Source organism: Punica granatum, chromosome 3 (genome assembly GCF_007655135.1).
Source record: "Punica granatum isolate Tunisia-2019 chromosome 3, ASM765513v2, whole genome shotgun sequence".
In the NCBI taxonomy this organism is placed as follows: Eukaryota; Viridiplantae; Streptophyta; class Magnoliopsida; order Myrtales; family Lythraceae; genus Punica; species Punica granatum.
In genome coordinates, this window is record NC_045129.1 from 13,381,525 (window position 1) to 13,403,071 (window position 21,547).

The 21,547-nt window shown below is 40.1% G+C and overlaps 1 long non-coding RNA gene across 1 annotated transcript; it reads left to right on the top strand.

Moving 5' to 3' along the window:
* The first annotated feature begins 1,547 nt into the window (after positions 1-1,547).
* LOC116202022 lies at positions 1,548-12,889 on the top strand. Its single transcript, XR_004155973.1, has 4 exons — positions 1,548-1,707; positions 2,025-2,476; positions 3,391-5,780; positions 9,544-12,889. It is a non-coding gene; the product is annotated as an uncharacterized LOC116202022 (long non-coding RNA).
* Positions 12,890-21,547: the final 8,658 nt, after the last annotated feature.

A 21,547-nucleotide genomic window follows, 5' to 3' on the forward strand; every position in this document is an offset into this window, starting at 1 on the left:
AGGCAATTATCGATGGTGTTAAGCCACCGAACCGAACAGCGTCTGTTTTTTTTTTTTTTGAATTTTTAATTGCAGAATTTTCGGCGGGTACATAGTACGCATACATAGGTGTCCTCTCGAGCCATGTGTCAATCAATGGGGAAAAAGAGTGAGAGAGATCAGACCTTACGTCCACACATCACGTCCTTATAATGCAAAGACTTATGACCAAACCGGACACTTGTCGACCTAAAACTGGTTTTAGGTCAATAATGCTGCCCTCTGTATTTATGCAATAGCCGCCAAATTCACAATTAGTTACCTTTGATATAGAAGGCGGTTTAATTTCATGATTCTATTTTAAAATGATAATTCTAACTTAATTTTATTAATTATAAAATAAAATAATTCATACAAAGTCAAAGAGTGAGCCCTATTTATATCACTTTTTTTCACAACAAAATAACATAATTCATACAAAATCAAAGGGTGAACCCCATTTATTCCACTCAAAATCAAAATCAAAATCTGATTTTAAAATTTTACTATGAAACCAAACGCAACCCTATTCCGTGTCGTTCACAGATAGATATGGATCTCATCCAAAACCCTTTCTTTTTACTTTTTCTAATTTCTTTCTGATTTGTATATATGACACCCCATGTCTTAATATCATTAAATTAATTAATATGTACAGGCTGCGTTTAATGGTCAGGTCAGAGCAAGATTTTAAACGGGGTCTGGAAAGAATTGTAAATCTTATAAGCCGTTGTCTTTAACTTGTGTTTGGTGCATTTTATGATATCTTGTTTTACTTGATTGGCCTTCAATTAAATGTTTAAAAAATCATAAATAGATTCTCGAATTAGCAAATAGATATTTTTTGGCCAAATAAAAAATAAATAAATTAACATTATTTTCTAAATTTATGAAACAGTTAACTTTTGTATAGAAAAATAATTTTTGTAAGGAACTAAAAAGGTGAATGAGATGTCGCATACGCGAGCAAGGAGAAGGCACTTTGGACTCAACGCCGACCATCATCACCCGACCAAGGTCGCGAGCGTCTTAAGTTCGATGCCGGGCAACCACCATCCCAATTTATCTCTCTTTCTTCCCCAAGAGAAAGAGGGATGATTCGGCACGTTGGTGGCCTGACGGCGACCATCTCCAAGCCAATTTAGAGGCCACGGATGGCATTGATTGGGGAGATGGTGGCTTGACCCGATCCCCCACAGAGCCTCCCTCCGTCCTACTTATCTCTTCTTGAATAAAGACTAATCTAAGCGGTGATAAACCAAGGCTGGCAACTATCACCCTAATCAAGGTAGTTGGCGACCCGTGAGGGCCTGACAACTTCATTTAGGCGGCAGTGGCACGCATCGGGCCACTGATGCTCCCCCTCTCCCTATTCCCTCTTCCTTTTTCTCCTTGGTGGCAAAACTTGCAAATATAGAACAACACTAAAGGCGTTTGGTTAAGTAAAGGATTATTCAACATCATTTGTATTAAGCCTTAAACCTCATTTGTAACCGAAAAAAAAAAATCCAACAGTTTATGGTGTAGCCTCCCTCCCTAATCTTTTCTCTCTACTCAAGCCCACCTCCCTCTATAGTAAAACCCTAAAAGCTAAGCTCTCACTAGCACATACGGCTTTGACCGAGTGCGTCAGGCGTCACTGTCGCCACAACCAGCTAGTTGAGGCTCCTCTCTCTCTCCCCCCCGGTGGTGGTGTTTTCTTTCAATCCTTTCCCTACTCCTCCTTTCTCCTTCCTCTTCCTTTCTGATAGGGTGTTAGTAGGCTGTAGGAAGAGTTGGTGGCTGTTAACTCTATAAAAATAGATTTGTGGGACACTTTTTATGGGCATAATTGTGGCTAGTGTATCGAGTTTAGGTTTATTTTGGTGGTATTTAGTGTAGTTTTCATTCATAAGTATTTTGATAAGTTTTAGTAGTTTCTATTAGTTTCGGGTCATTTTATTCAATTTTGAGTCATTTAATTGATCGGTCATTGCATCCTCTTATTTCTCTATATTTTTGGACAGGTTAAACTTGATGAATTTGGTGCAAATTGCATACGGTTGGAAAGCTTGTCAAGTTAGGAGCGTGAGGGTTCAAACGGTTCATCATTTCGTCTCGGATGAGAAAGATATAGCAAGTTGAAGCTTAACTTGCTGAGTTGGACAGAACTGCTGATGCTTAGACGCCGAATCTGGAGCTGCAGCACCATTGTTGCTGCCCTTGGAGGACTTAATTCTGCAGCTAGGGGTTTATTTCATCCACATGGGGTCTAAAGTAAAATTATAAAAATGTGGGTGCTTGTTAAAAAGATTTAGGAAAATATGGGCAATATAAGGAAAGGAGATCTGAGGAATTTTGGGGATTGTTTTGAAGATTTAAGGGCTGGACGTTTCAGAGCAGAAAGACACAGCAAGAGGAAAAGAAAGAGGGATGGAGAGAGATCGAGAATGAAGACGGAGTTTCGAGTGATGGCCGGGTTTGAATCTTTTTCTTAGCTCTTGTTTACTTGATGTTCATGTTATCTTCTCGATCTAGAACTATGTCTTTTGTTATTTTTGGCATGAACTAATTTCTTTTGCCTAGGGTTACAATGGATGTTGACAAATAATCGAGAGTTATGAACTCTCTCTTGATTTTTATCGAATGAATTTTAGTTATTTATTCCTATTCCTTAATGCGTTTCAATTGATTGGCCATTGATTGAGATGATTAGGTAATCTAGACAAACTCGGGAGGAGAATTCTAGGTTTAGCTGTGATAGGAATAGCTTAAGTTAGTCTTGGTCAGAAGACGGGATTATTAGTAAAAAGGATAGGAATATACCTACTTGCCTCAAGTAGTCAAATTAGGACTTATTCGTAATGGGTTCTCGCTAATCGTCTTGCCTAGGAATAGAGTGAGCCATTATTTACAAGAGAATGCGTTCCTATGATGCTCGGGAGAGGGATAGGAAGACGTTAGAATCCTAACTGGTTCATTTGATATTATTAGGAGAGAGGGATTGACTCGAAATTAATTATTAAGTGAAATGGTATACCTAGGTTCATTGTCATTGATTTTTAATCTCCACGAATTTGCTTGCTTTTAGCTAATTTAATTAATTTAGAAAAGTCATTTGAAATTCGACTATTTGGATAAAAGTAGACTGGCATAATTTTAGTACTTGATACAAGTCTAATAGGTCTCTTTGGAAACGATACTCTTACTCTCACTTTATTACTTGAGCGATAGCATGCACTTGCGTTGATACGTTTTTATCGTAATAGTTTTTGGCGCCGTTGACGGCGACCAAGTCTTTACTTATATTGATATTAATACCAATCAAGCTATTATTAGTTCAAACTTTATTTTTCTGTTTTCACTTAGGTGCTTTGTTTCCTTCATTTGCAGGTAGTCTGACTGTGCATGCGTCGTTCTCGGAGTGCAGAATTGCTTCCTTTGGACCCAGAGATAGAGAGGACGTTTCGCAGGCGACTGAGAGAAAGACAAACTGCGGAGCAAGGCAACGCAATGGCAAACAACAACAATGGGCAAGTTGTCGGTGCAGCGGCACCGAGATCGGTTCGTGAATATGGAGTACCCATTGTGCAAGGAATCTCATCGAGTATCGTGCAACCACCTGCGCAGGCTAATAATTTCGAGCTAACGCCATCCATAATTCAGATGTTCTAGTCGATGGTGACATTTGGAGGGGGACCGGATGAAGATCCGAACGTTCACATCTCCAATTTCTTGATGATATGCAGTACTTTCAATCTTAATGGTGTGTCAGATGATGTCATCCGTCTGCGCTTATTCCCATTCTCATTGAGGGATGCAGCAAAGGAGTGGTTACTTTCCCAACCTCCTGAGTCGATCGCGACTTGGGATGATTTGGCAGCGAAATTCTACCCTCCGAGTAAGATTGCCAAGTCAAGGACAGAATTCATTGCATTTAAGCAATTCGAGTCGGGGGTTATTTGAGGAAGTGCCCATACCATGGTCTACCCAAGTGGCTACTAATCTACACATTATATAATGGGTTGACAACTCCGAGTCAAGGTTCACTTGATTCAACGGCTAGAGGAGACATTATGGAAAAGTCACTGAAGAGGCATTTGAACTTATGGAGAAGATAGCAACCCATAATGATGAGTGGCCCGGTGAGAGATTAACTCCGAGATAGACTGCAGGTGTTCATGAGGTGGATATGGTTACAGCTTTAGCGGCACAAATGACTGCACTTACAAAGAAAGTTGATGCTCTCAGGATTCAATCACCTCCGAGTCTTGTGTTCAGTTGCATCACGTGCGGTGAAGGACATGCAACCGAGCAATGTCCATATATACGGTTGAATCCGTAAACTATTTGGGTGGCAATCCGAGGAATAATCCTTATTCTAAAACCTACAACCTAGGATGGAGGAATCATCCCAAATTTTCTTGGGGGAATCAGCAGGGATCAACCTCGAAACAGAGCTTAACTCCAGGTTTTCAGCCTCAACAACAGCAAACGCTTCCAACACAAGGTGGTGTCAGGTATTGAAGAACTCCTTGCAAAGTACATTTTGAAAACTGACATTATGTTACAGAACCAGCCCGCATCTCTTAGGAGCTTGGAGGCACAAGTCGGGCAAATGGCTCAAGCACTCAATAACCGAGCGCAAGGATCACTCCCAAGCAACACAGAGGTTAATCCAAGGAGTGATGTTTGAGAACAAGTGCAAGCAATTACCATGAGGAATGGAAGAACACCGGAGGAAGTGAAAAGGACAACCTGACTGGTGCTTCAGCGTCACAAAACCCGTGCCACAGCACCGGATCACTTGAGGAGGGCAGTACGTCCGGTGCTACAGCACCGAATTTCAGTGCACTGGCACTGCCGGAGAATAGTGGATTCCGTGCTATAACGCCACCCATTCGATGCCAAGGCATTGAACTGACTGCCCACGTTATGAATCAGATGAAAAAGGAGGAGAGTCCAAGGAAAGCAAGGATAAGGACGTCACTCAAGCCGAGAAGAGGATTTATCCACCGCTGCCCTCTCCTCAGCGAGCTCAAAAGGAAAAGGATGAGAAGCAGTTCCAGAGGTTTCTCGATGTGTTCAAGAAATTGCAAATCAACATTCCATTGCAGAGGCCCTTGAGCAAATGCCTAGTTACGTTAAATTTACGAAAGATGCGTTGTCAAAGAAAAGACATCTCGGTGAGTATGAAATAGTTGCTCTAACAGAGGAGTGTAGCACAATCTTACAGAAAAAGCTACATCCGAAATTAAACGAACCAGGTAGTTTCACCATACCTTGCTCTATTGGTTCTAAGTTCATTGGTAAGGTGTCAGGTGATCTAGGAGCTAGTATTAACTTAATAATGCCTTTGTCCATATATTGTGATCTAGGTTTTGGGGAGGTGAAACCCACCTCGGTAACCTTGCAGTTAGCAGATAGCTCTCTTTCTTATTATTGAGGATGCTTTAGTAAAAATTGATAAATTCATATTCCCTACCGACTTTATTGTTCTTGACTTTGATGAGGATCGCGATCCCTATTATTTTAGGGAGACCCTTTTTAGCCACAGATTGGGCCCTCATTGATGTTGAAAAAGGTGAATTGACGATGAGTGTAAATGATGAGGAGGTAACTTTTAAAGTTTTCTGAGACATGAAATTACAATATTAATCTAAAGAATGTTTTTCTGTTGGTGTATTGGACAGGATGATGAATTGCACATTCTAGGAAAGGCACATCGAAGATCTACCTAAAGAGATGGCAGAGTATGGTTGAATCCTCACAAGTAATGTGAGGTGAGTATATTCGATTATATAGGCACTATACATGACTATCAATGGAAAATATAGGGCACATAAATGTGTATGATACATGCCTAAAGTACAATAAGTATAAATGAAAAACTATGATTTCATATCATCCTCTATTACTCCCCGGTGAGCCGAACGGGGAAGTCTTCACGTGAAGCTTGGACCGGATATCAGCAAAGCGGGATGAAGTTAAACCTTTTGTGAATCCATTAACTAGTTAATCAGAGGAGTTGATAAAATGAATGAGAAGTTATTTGCGCATGAATCTCTCTCGCACGAAGTGATAATCAATCTCAATGTACTTAGTTTTTGCATGAAAGATAGGATTCGTTGTAAGATAAATTGCTTAAACATTGTCACACCAAAGAGTAGGAGGATCACATTGCGACATTCCCAGTTCCTGAAGAAGAGATTGTAACCATAAGATCTCGGCCGTGGCGTTTGCAAGACTTTTATACTCGGACTTAGTACTGGACCGAGCTACAGTCCGTTGTTTCTTAGAGTTCCAAGAGACTAGATTTGAGCCAAGGAAAATCACAAATTCACTAATTGATCGATGATCATCAGGATTTTCGGCCCAATCAGCATCAAAAAAGCCATGAACAAATGATGCAAAACTGGGATGAATATGAAGTCCAAAAGTGATGGTTCCCTTTAGATACCACAAGATTTTTTTCACGGCTTGCTAATGACTAGTGGTAGGACAGTGCATGAATTGACAGACGTAATTAACTGCATAGGCAATGTCAGGTCTAGTGAGAGAAAGATACTGCAAACTGCCCACAACAATTTAGTAGAGAGAGGGATCCTCAAAGGAGCTTCCATCATTAAGAGAGAGCCGAGACCCTGTAGTAACATGTGAGCTAATAGGCTTGCATTCTAGTATGGATATGCGAGCAAGGATGTCATGGATATACTTGGACTGAGTGAGATAGAGTCCAGTGGAATTCCTATGAGCCTCTATGCCAAGAAAGTAATGAAGCGAGCCAAGGTCTTTCAGAGCAAACTCCTTCTGCAGGGTAGTGATTATGGATTGAAAAGGTGCTCCTGGAGTCCCGATTAGAATGATATCATCAACATAAACCAAGAGATAAATAATATAATGTGATCCCCGGAGTATAAAAGGAGAAGAGTCAGCCTTAGAATTTGAGAAGCCAAGACGATGCAGGTAGGTACTAAGTCGCTAAAACCAAGCTCTAGGATTTTGCTTAAACGATGGAGTCTACATACATGATCAGGACGAGAGGGATCTGCATATAGACTTTCTCAGTGAGATGTCCATGAAGGAATGCATTCTTGACATCCAATTGTTAAATAGGCCACCAAGAAGAAACAACAATGGAAAGAATTGTTTGAATGGCAACTGGCTTGATCACTGGACTGAACGTCTCTGAGTAATCGACCCCTTCCCTCTGATTAAACCCTTTTGCCACCAATCAAGCCTTGTAGTGATCGATGGTGCCATTGGGTTTCTGTTTGATACGGTAGACCCACTTACAGCCAACAACATTCTGAGCTGGAGATGGTGGAATAAGTTCCCACGTATGATTCTGAAGTAGTGCCATATACTCCTTCTGCATTGATGCTCGCCAAGCAAAATGTTTGCATGCCTTGGCAAAAGACTGTGGCTCTTGCAGATTTGCAGACACGATGAAAGCAGAAGGATGATGTGAAATCATAAAACGAGGAGGAAGAGTTCTATCCTTGGATCGTGTTGTCATCCTGAGAGTATTCTGAAGAGGAACAAGTGTAGCATTAAAACCCTCAGTATCCTTAGCCGATACTGTAGAACCTGTAGACTAGTCAGGAATCTCAGGAGTAGTGACTTTTGGATCAGTAGGGAAAGCGGAGGAGTTAAGAGAATCTTGAAGTGGTAGTGAAACAGACGAAGGTACAAGAATATGAGTGATGGTGGAACCATAAGAAGAAGGATTAGATGTACCAACAGCACATACAGGCCCATACGAGGATCCTACAAGTCTCTCCGAGATAGGCATCATTGTCCTATAAGGAAATGAATGCTCATCAAAGATTACCTTTAGTTGACAGAAAAATTCGACCTGTGACGGGATTAAAACACTTATATTCGTGATAGTGATAGGGATACCCTAGAAAGACATAAGGCTGAGACCTATGTTCTAACTTATGACGAGTGTAGGAACGAAGATATAGATGACAAAGACATCCAAACACTCGTAAATTGGAATAGTATGGAGTATGACCATGAAGGACTTCGTACAGTGATTGATAATATACATGGCGGTTTCAAAGGCATATTCCCAAAATTTCGTAGAGGCGAAGAATGAAAGAGTAATGAGAGACCCATATCAATGATATGACAATGCTTACATTCAGCAGACCCATTTTGCTAAGGTACATGAAGACAGGAGATTCAGTGAAAGATGTCATGACTTTGTAGTTCACATTGGAAATCTCCAGACATAAACTCCTTAGCACCATCTGACTGAAAATATTTGATTCGATGTCCATAAATATTTTCAATTTGAAGACGAAATGCACGAAAAACACAAAGCGCATCATGTCGAGATTTTAAGACACAAAATCATGAGAACTTACTATAATCATCAAGAAAATAAATATAATAATGATGCCCAATATGCGAGGTAACTTGCGTATGACCCCAAATATTAGTGTGAATAAGCTCAAATAAAGACGTGCTCTTATAATGAGTCAAAGGAAATGAATTATTTATTATATTTCCTTGTTACCAAGCATAACAAACATAGTCAATATGGTCATTACTGAGGGAACAAGAAGAATTTAAAGCACGGCGAACAATGGGAAAGGGTGACTAACTAAGACTCTAATGCAATAATATACTGGAACTAGATGTGGACAGATGAGCCTGAGGACTATCAGGCCTTGTTTGGATTGTAAGTTAAAAAATTTTAATTTTAACTCAACACACTATATAACAAAAACACATATTTCTCAAGTCAAAAATTTTAACTTTAACTCAATATACTACACAACAAAAACACGCGTTTCCCAAGTCAAATTTATACCCCCATCTCATTTGTCCTTTTTCCACAATCAAAATTTAAAATCAAAATCAAAGTTACTTTAACTCTGAAACCAAACGCACCGTCAGTATGCCTGTCCCTCGGGTGGAAGAAATAGAGACCGTCCTTAACTAGACCACGCATAAGCTCTTGGCAAGTGTGAAGGTCCTTCACAAGAAAACAATTCGGGTGAAACTCAAAGAAATATCTATTATCCTTGGCAAACTTAGATATACATATAAGATTTTTGGAAATATGCGGTGCATAAAAAATATGATTTAAGTGCAAAGGACGTTGAGAAACTTGAATGGTGGAAGAACCAGAAGCTAGAACCACCTTGAAAGAAGAGGATGTGGATTTTATTGGATGTCTTCATTCGCTAGAACCACCTTGGCTAAGAGCAATTGAATGGATTGTGCTGCGGATGTTACATCTGAAGGTTGCCAAATACTCAGCAGGAGAACCACCATCCTTAAAGCCGAATATGTTGCTTAAACATCCAAGTAAACATGGAAAGAGCAAAGCATTCTTTGGGAGGCGATTCCGAGCACAGAGATGCCTTAAAATTATTGAATGATACATAACATCAAGGAGTAGTCAAGCTGATGATTATAAATCAGGCGTTTCTTGGGAGGCAACCAAGTTTTCGATTTCGTAATTTGTTTATTTATTTTGTTATTTTTTAAGTTAGATTTTTATTTACTTTTATTTTCGTGTCATCTCAGGGAATAAAATTCGCTGTGGAGGGAAAAGTTTACAAATAGCGACCGGAAACATGATGTTGCCGCACAGAAAATTTGATGCCGTAGCACCGTGCCTACTGCCGCGGGGAAATCCATCGCAGTTAATTTGGTGCTAATGCACCGAACCTACTGCCCTACGAGAATTTTGTGCCATTCCCAGAAAAAAAAATTAAAAATTAAAAATTTAAATTTAAATCACGCAACATTCCCAGTGTGCTTGCTGCCAAGGCGTCACTTATGTAGAGCCAAGGCATCATACCCAAAAAAAAATTAAAATTAAAATTGAAAAACAACCAAAATAAAAAAGGAAATCGATATTTTATTTCTCAAATCCTTCCCTGTTTCACTTTCCGATTCTTTAATATTGTGTTCGAAGTAAACCCCGATTCTTCTTCCATTTTTTTTCTTATCCGTCACGTTCACTTTCTCCCTCTCTGTGTGGAAGATTAAAAATCGTGAAGTGCCTCAGTATTTTGAAACCAAAACGCCTGTGGAATCATTGTCTTCTCCACCGCGTGCTTGTATTCTTTATCATCCTGTCGTGGAGTTCCAGTCCGGGTTATCACATCAACTGCGCTTTCACCGTCCATCATGTGTTGCTGGATCGCTCAAGAATTCGTTCGTCACATTTGGAGAGCTGGAGTACACTAGGACCGTGAAGAGGAAATTCTTGAACCAAAGGACCCCATCAATCATCACATGGTGAAGAAGACTCGTCTGAGAGACGGCCGGGTGAGAGATGAACGAGAAGCAGCTCGACAAGCAGCAGCCTGAGCAACTGCAGCTCGGGCCCCTCAAGCAAGGTTCGAGCGGTTCATGGAGCATCAATTAAAGTGCAATCGGATCCAAGATGCATTGCAAAGGAAGATGGCTGCTGCTTTGAATGTGGACATTGGAGATATCGAGGAATTGCCAGATACACCAACCTTTTCTGACGAGGTGGAGAGCGGCTCAGGGGCAAACTCGTGGGGGAGTTTTCTTTCTACCCTTTCCCATGCTTTAATTGTTATTATTCATAAACATCGAGGACAATGTTCAGGATAGGTTTGGGTGGAAGGATGAATATTTTTTGTTTGCCTCTGAAATTTGATGTGATATGGTGATATGTGAGTTTAGAATAGGTTTGGCGGAGCACTTGTCGAATTCCGGCTGTGGTGATTTGGTTATAGGCTGACTTTTTCTTGTTCATGTTGATTTTGCGGTCTAGGTTGAATTTAGGATTTGGTCTTGTCTTAGGTATTTTTAGGTTGAGTCAGTGTCTAGTCCTCAACTAGCTTCAATTAAATTGAAAATGGATTGGTCTCTGTTCAATGACGATTTTAGTGGTGGTATTCGTATCTTGTGGTCATAGGATTTCCTGAAATTTAACTCGTGCTTAAGATAGAGTGCAATTCCAATCTAATTTTTGGAATTTAAAAGAAAAAATTATTAAAAAATGATTTTCTGAGCCAAATTGTTTTCAGAACCATACGCGGTTTGAGTAAGAGTAGATTAAGTCGAAGAGACATTGAATTCATTAAGCATTTCATCTTACCACTTGAGTTGCCCTGGTATAATTTTTTATTTGGAGTCTATTCATGTTAGCATGGGGAATCAATTTCCCTTGGTGAGGTTTTGAGCTTTCTTGCCGGATTGATATAGTTTATATCGATCAATACAATTTTCTTTCATGAGGGTCAATCCATGTCTATGTCGCTCTAGAACTTGTTTGAAATACTTGTTGAGACTTAATTCATTTGCATACATGAATTGACCCTCATGATGAGTGTTTGAAATTCTTTGTTTTAAAAGAGAGAAGAAGAGATTAAGCCTTAGTACGAGCAAGAGAAGCGGGTTTTTAGACCATGGGATTTAATCTCGGGATTTATGGGTTTTAGCCACTTTCTTTCCCTTTATATTTCAACCAAATAATTGGTTCAGATACCTAGCCACATTACAACCAAATGAAAGTCCTTATGATTCATGTTTGCATATGAGCCAAATAGTGGAGATGAGATGGACAAGCAAGCCTATGGTAGTGCATTTTCATTGGAATTGGATTTGAGTGTAAATATATAACCATACCCAAGAGAGACGAGTGTATACTATTTTTCGGTGAGGAACTACTATACTGGTATGTTTGGCTTTTCAATAAGATATTATGCTAAGACTCTTGAGTGACTAGGGGAGATTTGTTTGTGAAAATTCATTTTCTTTGACAACTTAATTCACTCTTTATTATTACTGTGTGGTTCATGTTTTTGGAAGATGGAAGATGCTAATGCATTGCTTCTCAATCATGGCTTAGGTGATGAATGGAATGAGACCATTAGGTCAAGTGCAGCCACTCTTGAGAACATTATGGGAACTATCAATGTTCGATAATTTGGGTCTTGAGGATAATTTTTTGACGAGTTATTTTTGTTTTGCTTTGATTTTATTTGTCTTTGCTCGAGGACTAGCAAAAATTAGGTTTGGGGGTACGATAACTCTATGAAAATAGAGTTAGGGGACACTTTTTATGGGCATAATTGTGGCTAGTGTATCGATTTTAAGTTTATTTTGGTGGTATTTAGTTTAGTTTTCATTCATAAGTATTTTGATAAGTTTTAGTAGTTTCTATTAGTTTCAGGTCATTTTATTCGATTTTGAGTCATTTAATTGATCGGTCATTGCAACCTCTTATTTCTCTATATTTTTTTACAGGTTAAACTTGATGAATTTGGTGCAAATTGCATATGGTTGGAAAGCTTGTCGAGTCAGGAGCGTGATGGTTCAAACGGTTCTTTATTTCGAGCTCGGATGAGAAAGATATAGCAAGTTGAAGCTGTCGAGTCAGGAACGTGATGGTTCAAATGGTTCTTCATTTCGAGCTCGGATGAGAAAGATATAGCAAGTTGAAGCTTAACGTGTGGAGTTGGACAGAACTGTTGATGCTTAGGCGCCGAACCTGGAGCCTCCCTTGGACAACTTAATTCTAAAGCTAGGGGTTTATTTCATCCACATGGGGTCTAAAGTAAAATTATTAAAACACATGGGTGCTTGTTAAAAAGATTTAGGAAAATATGGGCATATAAGGAAAGGAGATCTGAGGAATTTTGGGGATTGTTTTGAAGATTTAAGTGGGGTCGGCAATATTTAACACGACACGATAACACGACATGGATACGACACGGAGTTAAGTGGGTTTGAGTTAAGGCTAAATGTATTTCGAGTCTAAACCGGTCAAACCCGTTTAGACACGATAAATAAACGTGTTTAAACAGGTTCAACCTTAAAACCCGTTTAGACACGGTTAAGCCTGTTTATATTATGTGTTATCGTGTTAATAAATTTGTTTCGCATACTATATCAATTTATAGAAGAAAGTACAAATCATCTAAATTTGTTTATATAAATCACTCATTTATAGTGTTTTTATCATGTCAATCATATATTAACATGTAATTGAAGTTAATAGTGTCATATCATATATGTATAATATGTACCTAAAGGTAATAGTGTTATATCGTGTAAGTAAGTATACATACACATTTAGACATGCTTAGTTAAATGGGTTAGTCGTATCCGTGTCAACCCTAATTAAACATACACGTGTTTGAAAATCTTGACACGTTTATTAAACGGGTCATGTTCGGGTTTAGGGTTTTTGACACGAACCCCTTTAGACACGATCTGTTTAAACATAACACAACACATATTGCCACCCCAAGATCTAAGGGCTGGACGTTTCAGAGCAGAAAGAAACAATGATGCGGCAGCAGACGTGGCGAATCAATATCTTGAGAAAAACATATTCTGACGATCCTATTTCGAGGGAAACGGCCTCAAGAGCGCAACTCACGGCCTTTGGCCATGAAAATACGAGATTTAAGGCGAATTACATCATTTAGGGCCTCAAACGGGCATTATTATGTTATTTGGGTGTTTTTGTAATTTTAGGAAAAGTTAATATCTTTTGTGTAATTTAGGCGTTTTAATTCCTATTTAAACGGGTCATGTTCGGGTTTAGGGTTTTTTGACACGAACCCCTTTAGACACGATCTGTTTAAACATAACACAACACATATTGCCACCCCAAGATCTAAGGGCTGGACGTTTCAGAGCAGAAAGAAACAATGATGCGGCAGCAGACGTGGCGAATCAATATCTTGAGAAAAACATATTCTGACGATCCTATTTCGAGGGAAACGGCCTCAAGAGCGCAACTCACGGCCTTTGGCCATGAAAATACGAGATTTAAGGCGAATTACATCATTTAGGGCCTCAAACGGGCATTATTATGTTATTTGGGTGTTTTTGTAATTTTAGGAAAAGTTTATATCTTTTGTGTAATTTAGGCGTTTTAATTCCTATTTAAGCTTTATAAAATCTTAGGGTTAAAGACAGTTGTTTTTTGGATAATCAATAAAGTTTTGGAGCTACCGTGCTCAACTCATTCTCAGATTTGATTCGAGTTTGATACATATTCCCTAGTATTCGTAGAATCAACAGGTTATAGAAGATTGTTTTCTGGTATTTGTGTGCAAATCAACATATTGCAATTAATTCCACTGCGTCAGTTGGTATCAAAGCCTACGGTTTGATCTTGAACAACCAGGCCACCCAGGAGAACGGATCGTGTGGACGATGTTCTTGACCACGACAACCTGCGACATATGGAACAGAGGCTGAAGCAAATCGTGGATCAGATGATGGATCGTATGATGAAGCAGCTAACACAGAGGATGGCTGCACTTATGGGGAACTAGAATCGGGAAAACCCTAACCCTTACCCTGATCAAGAGGAATCTGGCGAAGAGTCGGAAGGAGAGAATTATTTTGTTGATATCCCACGTAGACAACAAAGAGGTTCTATCGAGGATGACAGGAGGCGTCCTATCGAGGAGATTTTGGAATTTAAAAGAGTGACCGAAGATAAACGTGTACCTTTGGTAGCAATTAGATTGCAAGACAGAGCCACGACATGGTGTCAGCAAGTCAAATTAACCAGAAGCTGATTGGGCAAGCCAAAAATTGTGACGTGAGAGAAGATGAAGAAACACTTGTGAGCCAGTTTTCTGCCATACAATTTTCAGAGATTGATGTACCAGCGACTGCAAAACTTACAGCAAGGAACTCGAACGGTGGATGCGTATACCACAGAGTTTTTCCAACTTATAGTTCGGAATGAGGTATATGAGATTGAAGACCAATTGGTGGCGAGGTATATTGGAGGGTTACGAGTGCAGATTCAAGACACCGTTAATATGTTTGATCCATCTAGTGTCTTAGCAGCACATCAAAGGGCTCTAAAAGTTGAAAAGCAGTCCCGACGCAACAGCAATTTCGAGAATTCCTCCAGTGTAGGGAGCAGTAGTGATGCAAGTCGTTCGGGTGGTGGTGATAGTAGCGGAGTGAACCGCCCTGGAGGGGGAGCAAACAGAAATACTACCAGCACAAGCCAATCAGATAGACCAACGGGTAGTGGGATGAGATGCTTTGGATGTAGCAAGATTGGTCACAGGTAGTCCGAGTGTAGGAAAACCGCTAGCAAAAATACATTCTTCATTGACACGGAGGAGGGCGAAGAAGAGGATGTGGAGGAATCCGAAGATCCTATATCTGATCATGAAGAGGTCGTCGACGAGGACGTAGTGACTGGAGACAGAGGAACGACACTGGTTGTTAGGCGTTCATGCTTAACGCCTAAGGTTGCTGACGACAATTGGCTGAGGCACAATATTTTCCGATCCATGTGCACTGTCCTCGAAAAGGTGTGTCGTTTTGTTATTGATGCTGGTAGCTGTGAGAATATTGTCTCTGTAGAGACAGTGCAAAAATTGGGCCTCAAAACGGAGAAGCATCATTAGCCTTATAAACTAGCTTGGTTAAAAAGAGGGGCGAGGTAAACGTATCACAACGTGCATTGGTTCCTTTCTCTGCTGGCATGAAATATAAAGATGTTGTGTGGTGTGATGTGGTGGCGATGGATGCATGTCATTTATTGTTGGGAAGACCTTGGCAGTATGACCGCCGAGAAATTCATGACGAACGGACTAACTCATATAGTTTTATTTTTGAGAATTTAAAGATTGTGCTAGTGCCCAGTAAAGAGACGGAGAAGCCGACATCTATGGGTGGAGAAACGAAACTCTTAGAAAAAAAAAGTGGCTAATTGGAAAAGAAGTGGGCGAGTCACAGCTAGTTTATGTGCTAATTAGAAAAGAAGTGGCTGCTGCAGTGACAATCCCAACCGCAGCTGCATCCATAGTGGCTGAGTTTATTAAAGTCTTTCCCGATGAACTTCCTAATGGCTTACCACCTTTGTGTGATATTCTGTACTAAATTGACCTGGAGCCAAGAGCAGCACTGCCAAATAGACCCCATTACAGGATGAGTCCTAGGGAGCATGAGGAGTTGAGGAGGCAAGTTGAGGAGTTGTTGGCCAATAGACATGTCTGTGAAAGCTTGAGTCCCTGTGCAGTTCCAACCTTGCTTATGCCCAAGAAAGATGGCTCGTGGCGCATGTGTGTTGATAGTCAAGCCATTAATAAAATTACGGTGCGATACAGATTTTCAATTCCGCGATTTGATGATTTGCTTGATCAGGTCAGTGGTGCAACAATGTTTACCAAATTGAATTTAAAGAGTGGATACCATCAGATTCATATAAGGCATGGCGACGAGTGGAAGACATCTTTCAAGATACACGAAGGGTTGTATGAGTGGATGGTGATGCCTTTTGGGTTATCTAACGCACCAAGCACCTTTATGCGTGTGATGAACTAGGCCTTGCGACCATTCATTGGCAAGTGTGTTGTGATTTATTTCAATGATATTTTGATTTATAGTGCTAACCAAGCATAGCATCTCTAGCACTTGCGGGCGGTTCTGTGTGTGCTTCGCAAGGAGAAATTATGTGTTGTCCTTAAGAAGTGTGTATTCATGGCATCGAATGTCTTATTCCTTGGATATGTGGTCTCCGGCGAAGCATTGAAGGTAGATTAGTCCAAGATCACAGTGGTGAAGCAATGGCCGCAACCGAAAACAATTACTGAAGTTCGTAGCTTCCATGGACTTGCTTCCTTCTATAGGCGTTTCGTTCCTCATTTCAGCACAATTATGGCACCTATAACAGATTGCATGAAGGATGAAAAGTTCGCGTGGACGGAGGAAGCGGAGAAGGCATTCCAGCTTATCAAAATGCGTCTTACGACTGCCCCAATATTAGTCCTGCATGATTTTACCTAACCCTTTGAATTACACAGTGATGCTTCTAAAATGGGTATTAGAGCAGTTTTAAGCCAAAACCACAGGCATGTCGCATATTTTAGTGAGAAGCTATCCAGGGCTAAGTTAAATTACAGCACCTATGATGTGGAGTTCTATGCGGTGGTACAAGCAGTCAAGCATTAGCGGCATTATTTGTTTCATCGGGAGTTCATGCTTTATACTGACCACGATGCATTAAAACACCTTCACCGTCAAGATAAGGTGTCTCAACGGCATGCCTCATGGATTGCTTATTTACAACGTTTTACCTTCATGGTGAAGCACAAGTCGGGGGTGACAAATCGAGTGGCTAACGCATTGAGCCGCAAGAGCAATTTCTTGGTCAACCAGCGTGTTGAGGTACCTGGCTTTGACTGTCTTCGTGATTTGCTTGAGACTAATCCTTATTTCTCTAATGTTTTGGGGAAATTTCGTGTTGGAGAGAAATCAAAGTTTTTGCTGCATGATGGGTTTCTGTTCAAGGGCAACCAATTGTGTATCCCAGATTGCAGCCTCCATTTGCAAATTATTAAGAAATTGCATGGAGAATGCCATGTTGGGCGAGATCGGACGTTACTGTTAGTGCAAGGCTCGTATTTTTGGCCGACCATACGCAAAGAGGTGGAGAAGTACGTGCAAAAGTGTCGGGTCTGCAACGTGTCCAAAGGGACAGCTACCAATGATGGGTTGTATATGCCATTACCAGTCCCATCGCGGCCTTGGGAGGATGTTAGCATGGATTTTGTGTTGGGTTTACCGCGAACACAGCGTGGTAATGACTCAATCTATGTTGTTGTTGATCGATTCTCTAAGATGGTGCATTTTATTCCTTGCAAGAAGACGACAGATGCTATTCGAGTGGCCCATTTGTACTTTCACGAGGTGTATCGTCTTCATGGTTTATCGAAGTCCATTATTTCCGATCGGGATACCCGGTTCCTTAGCCACTTTTGGCACAGCCTATGGAAGATGGTGCATACACAGCTGCAATTCAGCAATGCTTATCATCCCCAAACTGAAGTCGTGAATCGATCCCTGGAAAACCTGCTGCGAAGTTAGGTGGGGGAACATGTGAGAGTTGGGACCTCAAGTTGTGCTAAGCTGAGTTCGCCCATAATCACGCTGTCAAGCAGATTTTGTGAATAGCTTGCAAGAGATTTATCAAGTTGTGTATGATCACTTGACAGCTACAAACGACAAGTATAGGCAAGTTGCAGATAAGAAGTAACGCTTTGTGGAATTTGAAATGGGTGATTTTGTGTGGGCTATCCTTACTAAAGATCGTTATCCTGCTGGGGAGTACAACAAGCTTTTGGCAAGGAAAATTGGGCCTGTGGAGGTCGTGGAGAAGATCAATTCGAACGCTTATTGGCTTAAGCTTCCTAGCCACATTTGTACTGCTTATGTGTTTAATATGAAGCACTTGATTCCTTACACAGGTGATAGCTCGGACGATGACGATTCGATGGCGAATTCTCTCCACTGATGGGAGAATGATGCGGCAAAAGACGTGGCTTATCGGTACCTCAAGAAAAACTGGTTTCGACGACTCTGTTTCGAGGGAAAAGGCTTCAGAAGCACAACTCACCACCTTTGGCTGTGAAAAGACGAGATTTAAGGTGAATTCCATCGTTTATGGCCTCAAACGGGCATTATTATGTTATTTGGGCGTTTTTGTAATTTTAGGAAAATTTTATGACTTTCGTGTAATTTAGGCGTTTTAATTCCTATTTAAACTTTCTAAAACCCTGGGTTAAAGACAGTTATTTTTTGGATTATCAATAAAGTTTTGGAGCTACCGTGCTCTTTCGCCCATTCTCGGATTTGATTCGAGGTTGATGCATATTCCCTGGTATTCGTAGAATCAATAGGTTATAGAAAATTATTTTCTGGTTTTCGTACGCGAATCAACAGATTGCAATTAATTCCGTTGCATCAAACAGCTAGATGAAAAGAAAAAGGGATGGAGAGAGAACGAAGACGAAGTTTCAAGTGACAGTCGGGCTTGAATCTTTTTCTCAACTCTTGTTTACTTGATGTTCATGTTATCTTCTCGATCTAAAACTATGTATTTTGTTATTTCTAGCATGAACTAATTTCTTTTGCCTAGGGTTACGATGGATCTTGACAAATAATCAAGAGTTATGAGCTCTCTCTTGATTTTTATCGAATGAATTTTAGTTGTTTATTCCTATTCATGCTTAATGCATTTCAATTGATTGGCCATTGGTTGAGATGATTTGGTAATCTAGATGAACTCGGTAAGGGAATTCTAGGATTAGCCGTGATAGGAATAGCCTAGATAGTCTTGGTCAGAAGACAAGATTATTAGCAAAAAGGATAGGAATATACTTGCTCGCCTTGGGTAGTCGAATTAGGACTGATTCGTAATGGGTTCTCACTAATCGTCTTGCCTAGGAATAGAGTGAGCGATTATTTACGTTCCTATGATGCTCGGGAGAGGGATAGGAAGACGTTGGAATCCTAGATTAACAACTTGCTCATTCGATATTATTAGGAGAGAGGGATTGACTCGAGATTAATTATTAAGTGAAATGTTATACCCTATGTCCATTGTCATTGATTTTCAATCTCGATTAATTTGCTTGCTTTTAACTAATTTAATTAGTTTACAAAAATTATTTGAAATTCGACTGTTTGGATAATAGTAATGTGACATAATTACTCGATAGAAGTCTAGTAGGTATATGTGGGAATAATACTTTTACTCTCACTTTATTACTTGAGCGATAGCGTGCACTTGCATTGATACGTTTTTATCGTAACAGTAGCACCGTGCATGCAATTTGGTCTACCTTACCGTCGATGGCGACCAGATCATTCCCATTGAGGTCGACTTTATGGCTGAGTTCGTCCCTTGGCTGAGGTCGTCCTCCCTTCCGATCATGCCCGATGTTCTTCAATTGTGGTGGTTATCCATGTGGTTGTGGTCATCCCTGTGGTTGTGGTCATCCCCTCCGTGATCGTTTCTTCCTCCCTCTGATCTGTGATGGAGGCGGTGGTGATGGCATCTCGAAGGTCGTAACGGCCCTCCTCCTCTTTCTCTCTTCTTTTCCAGTGAGTTTTGAGTGGTGGCGGTCTCCCCTCCCCTCTAGTGACGGAGCCCTTCCCCTCTTTGGACATACCTATGGTATGGTGTGGTGGCAAACATAGCAGCAGCGACAGCACAAAGATGGTAGAGGCAACCCTCGTTTTCTGATGCACCGCGACCGACCTTGACTACCCTGACCACGCGGTTCTAACCTCCCTCGCCCTAACTTGTCCGGTCACGACAGAAGTGGCACAGTGGCAGTGCCCTCGTCCTCCCTAATCACCTCACCCAATCGGTTCTCCTCTTCCCCCTTCCTGGTTATGGAGTCTCTATTCAAACTTTGGGCTCCTTGGAACTTAGATCTTGTCGGATCTCTTTCGATGATGTCGGTCCTTGGCAACTCTCTCTGTGACGCTGCTCCTCTAGTGGCAATAAAGTCGGCGACGATTTCTTTATCTTCGGTAGACTGTCCGACCTTTGGCTCCCCTTCGCCATTTTACATAAAAGAACCGTCTCCGTCAGCCTGAATCAGACCGCTACCACACTACACTCTAATGACAAGATTGTTTTTGTCACCGATGGGTAGGCTTGGGCACCTTGAGCCTCTCCCGGTTGTTTTGTCTATCTTGTTTACAGAGTGTAGTGGTAGAGGCTAGATTGGTCAGTAGTCCGGTGTCATCCCTGGCTCTGCTGGATTGGTCAATAGCTTTCCCCAGCCTCACTGAATTGGTTGGCAACCTGGTGTCCTCCCGGCCCTGCTGGATTAGTTGACATTCTTTCCTGGCCTAGGCTCTAACTCTATCTGTGGCCGGTTCTATGAAAAGGGTGCTTGGCGCTTTATTACGTCTCAAGTCCCCCCCTTGTTTTGCTCCTGATGTTGATGTCTCTTCGAAAAATTCAAGCAGATAGTTGAGATTTACATCCTTGTTTTAATCTTATTTTAAATAATCATATAATCAAAAATAATACTTAAAAGTTGAAGGACAATATTGTTTGTTTGATAATATACTGGTCTCTCTCTCTTTCCTGCCACGCGTCAATATCTCCTTATTTTGCTCTCTTATCTTTCAACCTCTCAATCCTATATTCTATAACATTTTTTTTTTCAATTTTGTCTTCAATACTTATTTATATTTTGATGTACGCCTTTCGTGTGTAACGTGGGTACACTCTAGTATATATAAAGTTGAATCCACCTTAATAAATATGGGTAGAATAGTAAAAAATAAAAATTACATAATAATAATTATTTCAAATAAAGAAATAAATATATCCAATAATAAATGTCTTCATAAATTAATATGCAGTAAAGAAATTAAACAATTATTATTGTAATAACATATTGTTATTTCAAGGATTTCATTATTAAATAATTATTCATAATTGTAAGGAAACTAAAAATTATTTAAAATCATAAAATACATTCTAAAAATCATTATTAGCTTTATAAAATTTCAATAAGAGATCTCTCATCAAATCCATTTTATCGAGAGTTATTCAAACTCACGAAACTTAATACATGAAATGTGATTAAGAATAAAAATCAGTTTAATACTAACTTTAACATTTTATAGATTTTATTATTATTATTATTATTATTATTATTTCATTAACTAAATCTAAGAATTTTAAATTTTTAGGCTCTTCAATTAATATTATTTAGCATGTTGAGATTTACCTTGTTAAAGTATAGTATAAAAA